The 13,725-nt window shown below is 50.9% G+C and overlaps 1 protein-coding gene across 21 annotated transcripts in view; it reads right to left on the bottom strand.

The window, feature by feature from the left end:
• The window catches only part of TIAM2 (TIAM Rac1 associated GEF 2), a 325,018-nt gene that overhangs the window by 20,564 nt on the left and 290,729 nt on the right, over positions 1 to 13,725 (bottom strand). Inside the window, exon 1 of one of the 21 annotated variants that reach the window (XM_006932110.5) lies at positions 8,728 to 9,062. The exons of the other annotated variants lie outside the window; for them this stretch is intronic. The gene's annotated coding sequence lies outside the window, so the exon portion shown is untranslated. Of the gene's footprint in view, positions 1 to 8,727; positions 9,063 to 13,725 lie in introns of those variants that run through there. 21 annotated transcript variants of the gene reach the window in all.

Raw genomic sequence — 13,725 nt, 5'->3', positions numbered from 1 at the left:
ATAAGTATTCTCTCTGTCAATTCCTTTCAAAACTTAAATGGAGTTTTCCCTGAAACTATGCTGTATGGAAAAGCAGGGCTGCTGACCAGAACGAAATTTTTTTCGGGACCTGAGCTTACACTGAGGCTGATCCCTGCTTGAAAACGATTTGACCTTATTTATAGATGAAGACCATCTCACGGAGGACTCTGGCATGAAGCGCCTAAGCGTTCTGGGGACACACACACACACACATCCCAAACAGAAAACGAACCTGACTGTGGTAATTATTTCACAATGTTTATGTATAGCATATCGTCAAGCTGTATGCTTTGAAGATACAGTTTTCTCAATTATATCTCAATAAAATTGGGGGACAAAAGAGATCTGAACAGTTTTGGGGTTTTGTTTTGTTAGGTTTGGGTCTGCTGTCTTAAACGTATGGATAAGGACCCTTTGCTTCCCTATACTAGGGCTGCAACGGGTTGTTCTTCCGGGAGCCCCTTTCTCTCAGGAGCGGCCGCAGAACAAGGGGGAGCACGCCCTACGCCCCAGATGCTCCCTGGAGCGCCTCTTTCTCAAAGCGGTTCTGCGATGACCCTTCCAACCCGGACACAGTGCAGTACTTTTTCGGCAGAAAGGTGTCGGGCCGGCTTCCTCCCGGCTTTGGATGAATAAAATCTGATCCCCTGGGCGTGACACTTTGATGTTTACTTTGCTCTTATCTGGAGACGTGGCTCCCTGAGGCTTTTCAATTTCACCCTAGGATTTGGATCTTAAAGGAAAAAAATCACAGTGGGATAAGCACATCGCAGCATCCAGAACTGTTTGGGAACGATGAGGGCGATTTCACAGCTCCTCCATGAGCAATCAGGAGCCCTGCACGCGGCAGCGGCCAAGCTTGGCCCGGGCTCTCCTGGCTCCGTCCGCGGCCAAGACCCCTCACGCAGGGATTGCCAGGACCGCAGACTGGTTCGTCACAGGCATCTATTTGTACTACTTGGGCCCCCAAATACTTTCAGCCTACGAAAAAGGGCTGAAAAGCGCTGTATAATTTGGAGTACTATTTCACAGGGAAATATTAAAGGCAAGTGACCACATTTGCAGCGTGCACTTTCCATCCCCGGTTAAGGAGCATAAGGGCATTACCTTGGGGGAGAAGATCTGTGACGGACTTAGCAGCACGCAGACCTCAAAGGAAAGATCCCTCGTGCTGCCTAACTGGTCCTGTGACGACACGCGGTGGGTCTGGCAGATCCCTAGCTGCCACCGCGTCCTCTCCCTGCACCGCACAGAACAGCTGAGACCCAGCCATCGCCGTGGACCGGATCTGGTCTGGATGACGGGCACAGGGTTTCGCTATGCCAGCATACTGAGCAGAAGAATTAGGTTCCTGCTACTTCTATTGCCCTTCAAAAAGAACGCTGGAAAAAATAAAAAGACGAGCTTCAGACTCCGGGCAAATGGCCAGTTGTCAAGGGTAGCCTCTCCCTGGGAAGGTGTGGTCAGCATGGTGTGTGTTCTCATGCTGTGCACGGAAAACCTCCCGCTCGTCCTTCTGGAAGCTTCACCGGGTCTGCACGACTCGGTGATCCGAGTGCAACTATGGTGTCGGCTGTCACATCCTAGCTAATTAGTTGTCAGAAAAGTTCCCCTTAGTTTAAAACAAAACAAGAAAAAGGAACAGCTAAAAATTGTACAAAGGACTTCTTCTCAATTTACTCTGCACTTCGTTAAGGTCCCTAACTTACAGAAAGATCTAATAACACCCCCAAATGGTCTCGGCAGCGGGAATCCAGAAGCAAAGGGATAAATGGCTTCCCCGGAAGGCGAACTGGCTGAGGGGCGCCTGGGTGGCACAGTCGGTTGAGCGTCCGACTTCAGCTCAGGTCACGATCTCGCGGTCCGGGAGTTCGAGCCCCGCGTCGGGCTCTGGGCTGATGGCTCAGAGCCTGGAGCCTGTTTCCGATTCTGTGTCTCCCTCTCTCTCTGCCCCTCCCCCGTTCATGCTCTGTCTCTCTCTGTCCCAAAAACAAATAAACGTTGAAAAAGAAGGCGAACTGGCTGAGACGGGCTTCACCCCACAGGGAGCAAGGGTGAGCCCAAGGCCCGCAGGAGCAGCCACAGACACCCTCCAGCGCCCCCTCACGGCCAGGTCAGACTACGGGGTGGGAGCTAAGATGCATTCAAGGTGATCAGATTTCCATATGGGGGGCCTCTCCTCTTCTTCGGCTCAGGTCATGACCTCACGGGCCGTGAGTTCGAGTCCCGTGACGGGCTCTGTGCAGACAGCTCAGAGCCTGGGGCCTGCTTCAGGTTCTGTGTCTCCCTCTCTCTCTGCCCCTCCGTCGCTCATGCGCGTGTGCTCTCACTCACACTTTCTCTCAGATGTTAAAAAAAAAAAAAAAACTCTAGAAAAAAAACAGCCTGAGGTTTTTAGATTTATCAAAATGGTACAAAAGGGATGAGGAATCGCTCACACTCTGTTTTCTAGACCACAGGGTTCTCTTTCCAAAGGCAGAAGGAACGTAAACTGTAAAATTCAACGTGAGCTTATGTCACAGGAGAGCCCTTACCTTACACGGAAAGGTAAAGATGAACCTAATAAACGAGGGCACAGAAACACACCGAGGTAGCACACAATGATCACCAGTGACGGGACAGACGAGTGCCTGCAGGTGGCCACGATTTAGTGCAAAGGGCAGAAAGCAGGCCTGCATTTTGGAAAGTAGCTCCTCATGGAGATTACTACGAACATACGTGCATAGATTTTCTAAAAATGGAATGATATATATCACAAATGCAGTGTTAACCAAGATATTTTTATCCTTTGGCTCATTTCAATTTTCCCTTTTACAGTGGTTTAATTTTTTAAGTATTTTTAATGAATGGACTCCTTTCCTGTCACTAAAAAACTGATCTGCGGTTGCAAAGGCTCGGAGGGTTCTGTTTCTATGGACACGGTGATGAACAGACGACACAATCACTCCGCTCGCAGTGCCCCAAGGCTGGCTGGGCGCCCTCTGAGCGAGCAATGCGCGGTGACTGGTGCCCAAAGAGTAGGTCCTGCAGAGACAGAACAGAGACCTGCCCGGGTCGGAGCGAACCCTGACCCCACGCGCTCACGGACAAACAAGTTCTCTGAACTACACCAAGTTTGGGGCCAGAGGGAGCACGGAGCGCGCCAGCAACTGCAGGCCAGTACAGCGTGGCCAGACGGTCACGGCCAGGCAGGGGGCTGGACCTCAGGGGCAGGCAACCCCTGCCACCTTACGGGGGATGGCAAGGTAGCGGTCGTGGTGGCACTGAAGACTGGGGAGCGTGCACCCCCGCGGGGCAGCCCATCACCCCCGTGCCCCTTTGCATCACCCCGCTGTACGGGCAAAGCACAGGCCAAGGGCCTCAGAGCACGCGCTGGACCAAGATTTCCAGGACAGTTACTCTGCCCAAGACTGGAGGCTTAAGCACACAGGCTCTGGAGATGCAACCCCAGCCAGGGCGGCTCCCAGCTGTGTGGCCGTGACTGATCCCCTCCTGGACTCAGGGTACTCACCTGGAAAGCAGGGATCACGTGTCATAGGTCCTGGTGACCAGTCAATGAGGTAAAGCGTAAAAATACTTAGCGCAGTACAAGGGATCGATAAAGGCCAGGGCTCAACAAAAGCGAACATCTGCACAGGGAGTTGAACTGGCCAAGTTTTGCTACTGTCAGGAGTACAGAAGAATACACGTCCTCTGAATCCCCTGAAGGAAGGGCCACAAAAACCACACTTCATGACGGCAGCACTGTCTTGTGGAGCCTCCGCCAGACACGCTCTGCTCTAGGTGCTGAGGGTGCAGCCCTGACCCCCCAACATGAAAACCTGGACCTTCCCAAGGAGGAGGAGGAGGAGGAGGAGGAGGAGGAGGAGGAGGAGGAGGAGTCGTCGTCGTCGTCGTCGTCGGGGGAAGGGCAGAGAGAGGCGTGAGGATCACGGAGGCGGAAAGAGGGAGGCAGGGGACACACAGCATTTCCCACCTTCGGAAGGGCTCCGGGAAACCAAACAGGGCCACACAGACGGCCCGGCAGGGCCTGCAGCTTCCATAGCTGGTGGAGGAGAAGCCAAGTTTGTGCAAACATCCCAGGACGGGCGGCACTCGTGAGGGCAGAGCCCGCGGAGAGACTGGGGCTCCCAGGCAGTGGCTTCCAGGGGACAGAAGCCTGACCCAGAGACACTGCTGCCTTCTGCTCTGTTTCCTCATAACGGGAACGAGTACGATGTGCGGTCTCTGCCAAGGATGTCTCAAGGGCTAGGGCAGCACCCCTACACCACCAGGCAACCGCTTCACATAAACTCCGGGGAGTGTCAATATCACCCATAAGCAGTTTACACACAATGGCTCATCCGATCTAATATATCCTGTGCCGGGCACTGCGTTTTCGCTTTCCCATTTTTCACCCAGAAAGCAAGCTATGGCTTATGTCTGATGTACAGTTAAAACTGCTCATCAAGACAGATGCATGTGGGCCAGGACTTCTCCTTGACTTCTGAATGCAAAAATACAGAGCCGGTGGGGGTGCGTGGGTGGCTCAGGCAGTTGGGTGTCCGACTTCGGCTCACGTCATGATCTCGCGGTTCGTTGAGTTCGAGCCCCACATCCGGCTCTGTGCTGACAGCTCAGAGCCTGGAGCCTGCTTCAGATTCTGTCTGTCTGTCTCTCTCTCTCTCTCTCTACCCCATGCCTCCTCACATTCTGTCTCTGTCTCTCTCTCAAAAATAAACATTAAAAATTTTAATTAAAAAGTTTTAATTAAATTTAATTAAAATTTAATTTTTTTTATTTTATTTAAAAAATAAAAGAGACTTCAATGACCCCATTCCAAACAGGTGAAGGAAGGGTGGATGGATCATCAGAACAAAGGTCAGCAAACTAAGGCCACTGGGCCAACCTAGCCCTCCAACCACTGCTGTAGATCAAGTTTTATTAGCACTCAGCCACGTTCATTCACCTGTCCATCATCTATGGCTGCTCCTACCCTGAAATGCCTCAAATATTTACTATGTGACCCTTCACCGGGACAGTTTGCCAACTCCTGATATAGAGAGATGCACCCAGATCAAAAGATTCTTCTGAAATCAGCCTTAATTGAAACTCAACATACCTTATAAAACTATTCTGAAAAATTTTAGTGAGTCAAGTATAAACTTAAAAAATGACTTCGATGTTATTTTTGAACAGACTACGTGGCATCTTAATTCACATGCAACATAAACCCTCTTACATCCTATGCTTTCAACTGTGTTCCAAAACACAACGAAACACCTGCATGGTCGCCTGGCTCAGGTGCAGGGCTCTGAAAAAGGACTCAAATTCTCTTACTGGTTTTTGCTTTATTTTGTGTTGCTTTTCGATGGCTGAGAGGTTTTCCTGTTTGCCTTTCCTGTGACTTGGGGCATTCAGACCTGAATTTAAATTCTTTCTGTGACTGTACCATTTAACATTATTTCTAAATACGTTTATCTGGTTAAAGAAGTCTCTAAACCAATGCCTTTCAGCGAATTTTTTTTTTTTTTTGGAAAATACATACTTAACGAGGACTTGTTTCCTACCAATACTGCCCTCACCCACATTCCCACCCAGAAGTACCGATTTCTGGCTCAGTTCCACTTCTCGTCTCTTCCTTCAGTATTCTGTCACAGCTTACTTTCATTCTGGCAATCACATAAATTAGTTTAAACTTGTGTATTTACCCTAACTCTTCCTTCAGCAGTTAAGGTCTTCACCGAACATTCTAGTCGGTTTCTGTGTTTCCTGCCTGTTTTCCCAAACACAACATTTCCATTCGAGAGCTAGGTCTCTGACTTTATTCTTGGCAACTGATAATATATTATTGAAGCAGTTTTTGCAGGAAAGGTCTTTCAGTGTTACAGATTCTGAGGATTTCCTGAGTAGCGATTTTTTTTCTCTATCACTGGATTTGAAGGAAAAAAAAAAATACATCAGTATAAACGCCAATTGTAATCACAGTCTTGACCAACTAAAGCTTTGATAAATTTGTCAGCTGCCAATTTTCCAGGCAAGTCAAGTCTACATGATAAATGAAAGAGGACAATGCAGCTGAATCCTGAGAGAGGGACATCGCACACATTCGGGGTTGACGGTTTAGGCTGGTGTCTGGCTTTGCCGGGGACAGTTCTTGCCCGGCAACCTAAGACCAGACTGTCCCCCAGCTGAGGCCTCTCCCCTCTTCTGGGGTTCCCTAAAAAAGTTATTTTCTTTCCGGTTGCCATCTACGTGGGTTCCTGGTTGCCTAACCTAGAAGAAGAAGTAGGGTAGCACCTGGTTCCTAGCTGCCGACCAGGCCCTCAGCTGTGCGAGCGGTTCTAAGGGGCTCAGAAAACTGCAACGTGGTTGCATCCACTCCGGCACATTCCTTGAGCACCTTAGCTTCCGGACCGCCTTCGGGTTGCATCCCCAAGTTGTATCATCTGGTTGGCTTGCTCTATCTTCTTGTGGACCATTAGCCTCGGGTCTGCCTACTTGCAGAGTCCCGTGTCCACAAGGGTGTGGGGGGTGGGGGGAAGGGTTGCAGGGGGCTTCACGGCAACACAGACGAACAGAGACAACAGTAAGTAGTCCCCCTAATGCTCTTTTACTTAGCACCCCTTGCAATTTACAAAACTCTCTCTCACACATGGCTCCTCGTTAATTTCGCCTCCTCGAAACTATCACGGAAGATACAGTCTTGTTCTTTTTAACAAATGAGGATATAGGGATTCGGGGGGCGGGGGGGGGGAGGCAACTTCCCGAAAGCCCACCCACCAGCAAGTGAGGGAGGCCGCAGCACGCGGGTCCCAGGGCCGCTCCACTTCCCGCCTGGCCCAGCAATAGCAAATGAGGACACGAACATCGACTTTCTATCCCACCTTGGCACAGCAACAGATGAAATCCTTCTTGTGAATCTCATCTCTGAGATACCCCGCTCTCCACATGTAAACTGCAAATATGCTGTCTGGGATAGCCTTGGCCGTGGGGACAGAGTCCACGACAGGCGACAGCAGTAACACTCAGCCACTGAGTGAAGGGCGCACCAAACAGCCAGCGTGCTTGCTGCTGCCCTGGACCATTCTCTCTTTCTGGGACAGGCAGAAGGGAGTATGTGTGCTGGCTTGGCAGAACGAAGGGGGCTACTGCCTGCGAGAATTTGATACAGACAAATTGTGAATTCTTTTTTTAAAAAATTTTTTTTCCAACGTTTTTATTTATTTTTGGGACAGAGAGAGACAGAGCATGAATGGGGGAGGGGCAGAGAGAGAGGGAGACACAGAATCGGAAACAGGCTCCGAGCCATCAGCCCAGAGCCTGACGCGGGGCTCGAACTCCCGGACCGCGAGATCGTGACCTGGCTGAAGTCGGACGCTTAACCGACTGCGCCACCCAGGCGCCCCCAAATTGTGAATTCTTAAAAAGCTTTCTGGTGCACTAAAACTTCACCAACTACGATCTCTTACTGCACAGCAAACCAGGCAGCTGCCTGGACTGAGTGGCATCGCACGACCCCCACCGTAGCTTCAGGAGGGAAGCAGCCAGCTCTTGTCACGCGCTCCAGTGGCTGGTGCCTTTGTGACCCTTTAACAGCGACACTGACCTCTACCGACTGCTATTTCAGCAGGTTGCATGGGTCAAGGATGACCCTTAGTCACTTATGAAGAATGGTGTGGGGGGCAGGGAGGGAGGGTCCAGGCATCATGACTTACCTGAAACCCACCACATACATCCCTTTTGTGCTTACGAAGGCCTGGATTTTCAGTTCTAATACTTGGCTGAAAATAATACTTGGAATCCGGTTTCTAAAACAAGTGTAGCTTTTGGAAGAAAAATCGTAAAAATGTAAAAGGTAAATTACCTGTTAATACGCTGATCACCTTTCTCAGGCATGGATATTGCCACATGCTACGTGCCCTGAGCACAGACACAACCCACTTGCCACCCCCCCTTTTTTTTTTGCTAGATGTAATAAGCAGTCTTATAATCAAGTCTGTCACATTACTCTGGATTGTATCTTATTGACAGGGCCTCAAATGAATCATCTCATATGGAACGCTGTCTGCCTCACGCACATTTATCTGAGACCTTACCATCAACCAATCTCTAAAATCGAACACCGAATAAATAATAGAAACGAGGTAATAAAATTCAAACTAGAACAATTATTTTTGATAAACAGTTTGGCAAATTTTAATTTTTTTTTAATGTTTATTTATCTCTGAGAGAGAGAGAGAGAGGGAGGGAGGGAGGGAGGGAGAGAGAGAGAGGGAGGGAGGGAGGGAGGGAGGGAGGGAGGGAGGGAGGGAGGGAATGTGTGCAAGCCAGAGTGTGAGCAGGGGAGGGACAGAGAGAGGGAGACACAGAATCCAAAGCAGGCTCCAGGCTCCGAGCTGTCAGCACAGAGCCGGACACGGGGCTCGAACCCACAAACTGCAAGATCGTGACCTGAGCCCAACCAACTGAGCTACCAGGTGCCCTGACAGTTCTGCAATTTGATCAAACTTCTAGAAAATGCAAGTCAATCAATCCTAAGTAACCAGAGCCCTGTCCCCCTGGGCGAGACGCCAAGCTGATGGCCTAAGGAAACGTACACGGACAGGCGGGAGCCCAAGCAAAACCACAAGATGCCAGAGATAACGTGACCGTGACAGAATATAAACTGAAACCTTTTTTTTTTTTTTAAAGCCTCAGACATAGAAAATTGATTTTAAATCTCACCTGAGATTACCGGTTTGATAATCATCTCTCCATTTTGGAAACTAATCCATAAAATCATGTGTTCAAGATCTCGCCAGGCAACTCAGAGGTGAGCGTGGACAGCCTGTCCCACCCTGGTGCCTGGAACAGCAGGCTGATGCCAGTCTTCTCATCTGACCATCCCTTGTGTCAGAGCAGAATGAACCGTGAAGGTACTGGATTCTAGAAAATCTCAAACCCGACTCGAGGTAGCAAGGCGGCAGGACTCGAGTGACACCACGCTTGTGGTTTCCGAGCGGTTGGCGCTGGAACCCCCAGCCGCTGCAAATGCCAGGCCAGGACCTTCTAAGCTACTGCACATCTAAGAGCTTCCTCATCTGACATCTGTGTGCTGAAAACACAAGAGAACTTAGATGGCAGCAAAAAAAAAAAAAAAAAAAAAAAAAAAAATCAGTACGAAGGAAGGTGAGTCATGGAGGAGGAGGGATGCATTCATTGGAGGCTGAATAAACAAAAAAGGGAGAAGGAGGCGTGACAACAAACAGAAGAATGGAGAGGACAAAAGACAGGTCGGGGGCGCCTTGAAAACCACACCTTCGGTTTTCTCCTGTCTCCCACATTAGTGACGAATATATTTTTTGTTGCCTGGTCCTTCGTGTTATTATCAAGAATAGCAGGAGACTGATCTGCGAAATGAATAATCCAAGCTTTCCTCTGGGCAGTCAGAGGCCGGTATTTGAGGGGGTGAAGTGTTCCCAGCAGGGTCCCCCAAAACCTCTCCCCGCTCAGCGCCTCGCCCCTACCACAGTGGGACTAAATCATCTCTGAGCTGACACTACAGAGGAAATTGCAAAATGACTCACAACTTCTCAGAACTTTTCCAACAAGCAAAAGCAGCTACCGTGTGGGGCTGGGACATTATCAAAAGGTGAGAATCTGCTGTGAGTAACAAAGGCGCAAAAAGAAAGCACAGAGACTCAGACACGTTTGCGTTCGTGCAGCACAAGCGAGGTCCTCACCGGACCACAGCGTCTCACGCACAAGAAACGTAACGAAGGCATAACAGGACGTCTCAGGCCTCTCATCAATGACTGACATGTGGGAATGCCTTTCTGGAAGAGATCCCAACAAATGATTAAACAAGTAGGTGACGTTATGCCACCCCCCATTCTTGGTAAATACTGAAGGTAAGACAGGTGAGCCTCGTGGTGCCCCAAGAATGGGCAGCCAAAATTAGATAACTGTGGCTCTTATTCCTTCCAAAGACAAGGAAAGCGCTGAGCAGCATGCCTTCGCAGGCTGGCTGACGTGATGGGGTCAAGGTGAAGTTCCTTTGGTGCCCTTGGGGAAACCACGGGATCCTCTGCTGTCTGATCATGCCCTGAACTAGGCATGTAACCACCCCTCTGTTCTCACAAACAGCTGTTGATTTTTTACTAAAACGAGTTCCACACAATGTTAGGGTGGGGGTCAAGATCTAAATTTATGCCTCCCCCCACACAAAAAAAATCACATTTTTTCACTAATTACAAAAAAACGAACTCCTGAAATGTTAGAACACCAGCACATAACGTTGCGATTGGTATTCACCACTGTAGGGATGTCTAACCAGCACATTCAATACCCTCCTTGGTCTCAGCCTCACAGTTTTTGCACCTGGGGTGGGGTTGTTATTATGTAATGTTCCTCAAGGTCTCTCAGCACAGAGATAACGAGGCATTAATATTGCCAAGCCTACCTCACCAACCAGACCTGAAGATCAAGACAGAGTTCAAAATGCCACTTGACTAAAGAAACACAGGGCTTTTCATTCTGTAACTACCTGATAATTAAGTCTGTAATGTTAATGATGTTGAGTCAAGACAGAAGCTAGATTACTCAGAGGCTCACCAAAGTCAGAATCATGAACCTAGGGCCCACAGAGTCCTAAGGGGGGAAATCTGTGGACGAGAGTCGTAAGATGAGCGAACTCCCCAGAAGTGCACACGGGTGGCTTCTCAAGGACATGAGCGATTTCCTGAGGGTCCATCACTTCTGTCAGCTGCTCAATGATCCGCCCCAAGTAATTTTTCTCAACCAGGTTAAGAGAGGAAAAACGTAGAGTGGACGTGGGAATAAAGCCCCTAACCATCCTCAACGTTACTTTCCGTTACTTTAAACCTCCAGACATCTTACAGGTTTTAACTTGAGTAACTGCGAAAAGGACAATATAATTAACCAGTGTTAATTCTAACTGGGTTCTTCCAGAATCTAGTTTTCTTTTAAGCATCTCTCTGTGTTGATGAGGAGAAGAGGCTGTATCAAGCAAAAGACTGCTTCAGATCAGGTGCTGAGGCAGAAAGACAGACAGAGCCAGGATGGGCCTCCACAGCTGGTAGACCTACCCGCCAGTACACAGATGTAAGAAGTCTGATGACCTCTCCAAGGAAAAAGGATTGCCACGTGAGACTTGGAGCCAATCCCACGTGCTCTTCTTCTGAGACCAGCCAAGTCCAGAGGGCCTCCCCTGAGAACATGCAGGAGTCTGCAAATGGTATTGACTGAAAGCAGGGTTTGGCCTGAGACTCTCTGCTCAGACTCCCTGCTTTCTTCTCCTCCAAAATGGGGGATAAAGGGCACCTGGGTGGCTCAGCAGTCAAGCGTCTGATTCTTGATTTTGGCTCAGGTCACGATCTCACAGTTCGTGAGTTTGAGCCCTGCATCAGGGTCTGTGCTGACAATGTGGAGCCTGCTGGGGATTCTCTCTCTCCCTCTCTCTCTCTCTGCCCCTACCCTGCGTGCTTGCTCACTCTCTCAAAACAAATAAACAAACTTAAAAAGGGGGGAGATTATTCTGAAATTATTCTGTCTCCAATCCAGGAAGCCTAGAAAGAAAAGATGGAGAAACGGACGGCTGAACACCATGGAGGCAGAGGATGAAGGCAAAGGAACGGGACGGCCTGTCCTCCGTGACCATATCCAAGAGCGTATGACCCGCTCTGCAACCACCATGGGCCACAGGGAACCTGCCACCCACCGCAGTCCTGGCAGGCCAGGCCCAAGGGGAGGTTCCCAGGAGCACGGCTGCGGGTCCCTTTCCGCCACCCAAGATACAGGGAGCAGGCTGGCTGCTCTTTGGACACGGGCCTTTGCTTGCCTCGGAAAGGTCGAACACAGCCTCTTACGGTCTCCTCTCGGAGAGGACGGGGGCAAACTCCCAGCCCCCGCTGTTTAGGGAGAGGAAGGGCAGGGAGAGGTCTGCACCAGAAACCAACGTGGCGAGCCAGGGTCACGTCTGGAGCACGCAAGCCACGAGGGGGCCTGCGGCTCTGGGGAGTCTCGAGGCACCTTCCTGTGAGTCACGGACCCGGCAGCGTGAGGAAGGGGTGTAATTATCGCTTCAGCGCTGGGGCTGCTTCCGCCGCCAGTTCATTCCAGAGCCACTTCTACCCGACCAGCCCACCCGCCCGCGGGCTGATTCTCACTGCGGCGTGGGCATGGCCTCCTAGCAACTTCCTCCTTCTTCCTCCCTCCCTGTGCGACTCCCAGGGTGACTCCCCGGGACCACGCTTTCTTGCTCCCGTAAGACCGGGACGAAAGGTGAAGTCTGGAGGAGAATGAGGAAGCAGGGGCCAGAGAGAGGCAGGAAGGAAAGGGCTGGGGGTGGGAGGTGGTAAACAGGAAGAGGAAGGAAGGAAGAGTCTGGAAGTGAAACCAGTCACATTAACGAGAAGGGAAGGGGAAGACAGGGACTAAACAGCCTCACTGGAGTCAGGTGCCGTTGTGCCCACAGCACAGATGCCGGGACAGAAGAGCAAGAGGGGCGTGGCCAGCCCCAGGCCAACCCCCAGAGAGAGCTAACATCCTACAGCCTGGCTTCCAGACCAGCTTCCTGGGTTCCACACGGCCTGCTGCCTGAACGAACGTACTCTAGGCCAACACAGGGCACGCAAGTATGGCTCCCTGTGGCCCCCACACCCCGGCCAAGCCTCACCCGACAGGCAGCCTTGGCCCCTGAGCTTCCAGAGTCTCCCCGGCAAAGGCCCAGACAGCCGAGGGCTCATTGGACGCCACCGTGTTGTTGGCTCCAGTGAGCCCACCGCTCTGCCAATGGCAACGGCCGCCTTCCCACTTCCAGTTTGCTGGCTGGTGCCCAGCGACACACTGGCCCAGCACAAACCCCTTTAGGACCCACCCACCGCCTCCCCCGGCCATGATGGCAGCGTGGCAGCTTGTGGCAGAGAGTGGAGAGAAGTCAACACCAGCAAGATTTCTCCCCACTGCCTACTTATTGACCCCACTGTTTGTCCTGTGACCCCCTGGACGAGCTCTCCCGGCCCCAACTGCCTGCCATGAAGCCCTGGGTCAGAGGGTTCACTTCTGGTTCTCGATGCCACCCCACTTCCGGCTGCCGGCCTCCCACTGTCAGCCTCCCTGCACCCTGAGCTGGGACTGGATTTTCTTTCTTTCTTCCTCTCCCTCTCGCCCCTCTCTCTCTCTCGCATCCAACACCGAGGGTGACATCTCTAACGGCTGAATAGGGCACATAAGTGATCCCTGGCAACAAAGATGACAGGGCTCTTGTGTGTTTCACGTGGCAGGGATGTCCCTTCCCGCCACACCCAGGGAAAGAGTTGGCATCCTCATGACGTATCAGCCCAAGAGCAGGGTGCTAATACCCTGGAGCTAGAAAGATAGTCAACAAAAAAAAGCCAATGGGCGCTAGAGAGATCAAATGGCCTTTTAGTCTCCCAAGAAAACTAAGCGTAGTTGCTTCCGACAAATCCACCAAGTTGCCACCAAGTCCCCACCAAATGGATGTATGGTGTCAGAAATGCAGAACAGTGTGTTTGAGAGCTGGGCAGAAAACTCAGCTCAACTTGACCCTTTTTAGCCTGTACCCTGGGCACCTCTCTATGCCCTGAAGAGACACCTCTCCTCCAAAAGGCCCAAGTGTGTAAGACCTCCTGGACGGGCCGTGCCTCGGGCTTCACTTAGCCTCGCGGTATTCACGGCCCACTCCCGCTGAAGAGAAAGGCA

The sequence above is a fragment of the Felis catus genome, chromosome B2 (assembly GCF_018350175.1).
Source record: "Felis catus isolate Fca126 chromosome B2, F.catus_Fca126_mat1.0, whole genome shotgun sequence".
In the NCBI taxonomy this organism is placed as follows: domain Eukaryota; kingdom Metazoa; phylum Chordata; class Mammalia; order Carnivora; family Felidae; genus Felis; species Felis catus.
The sequence above is the reverse complement of the archived record's forward strand: the minus strand, read 5'-3'. Positions and strand labels throughout refer to the sequence as shown.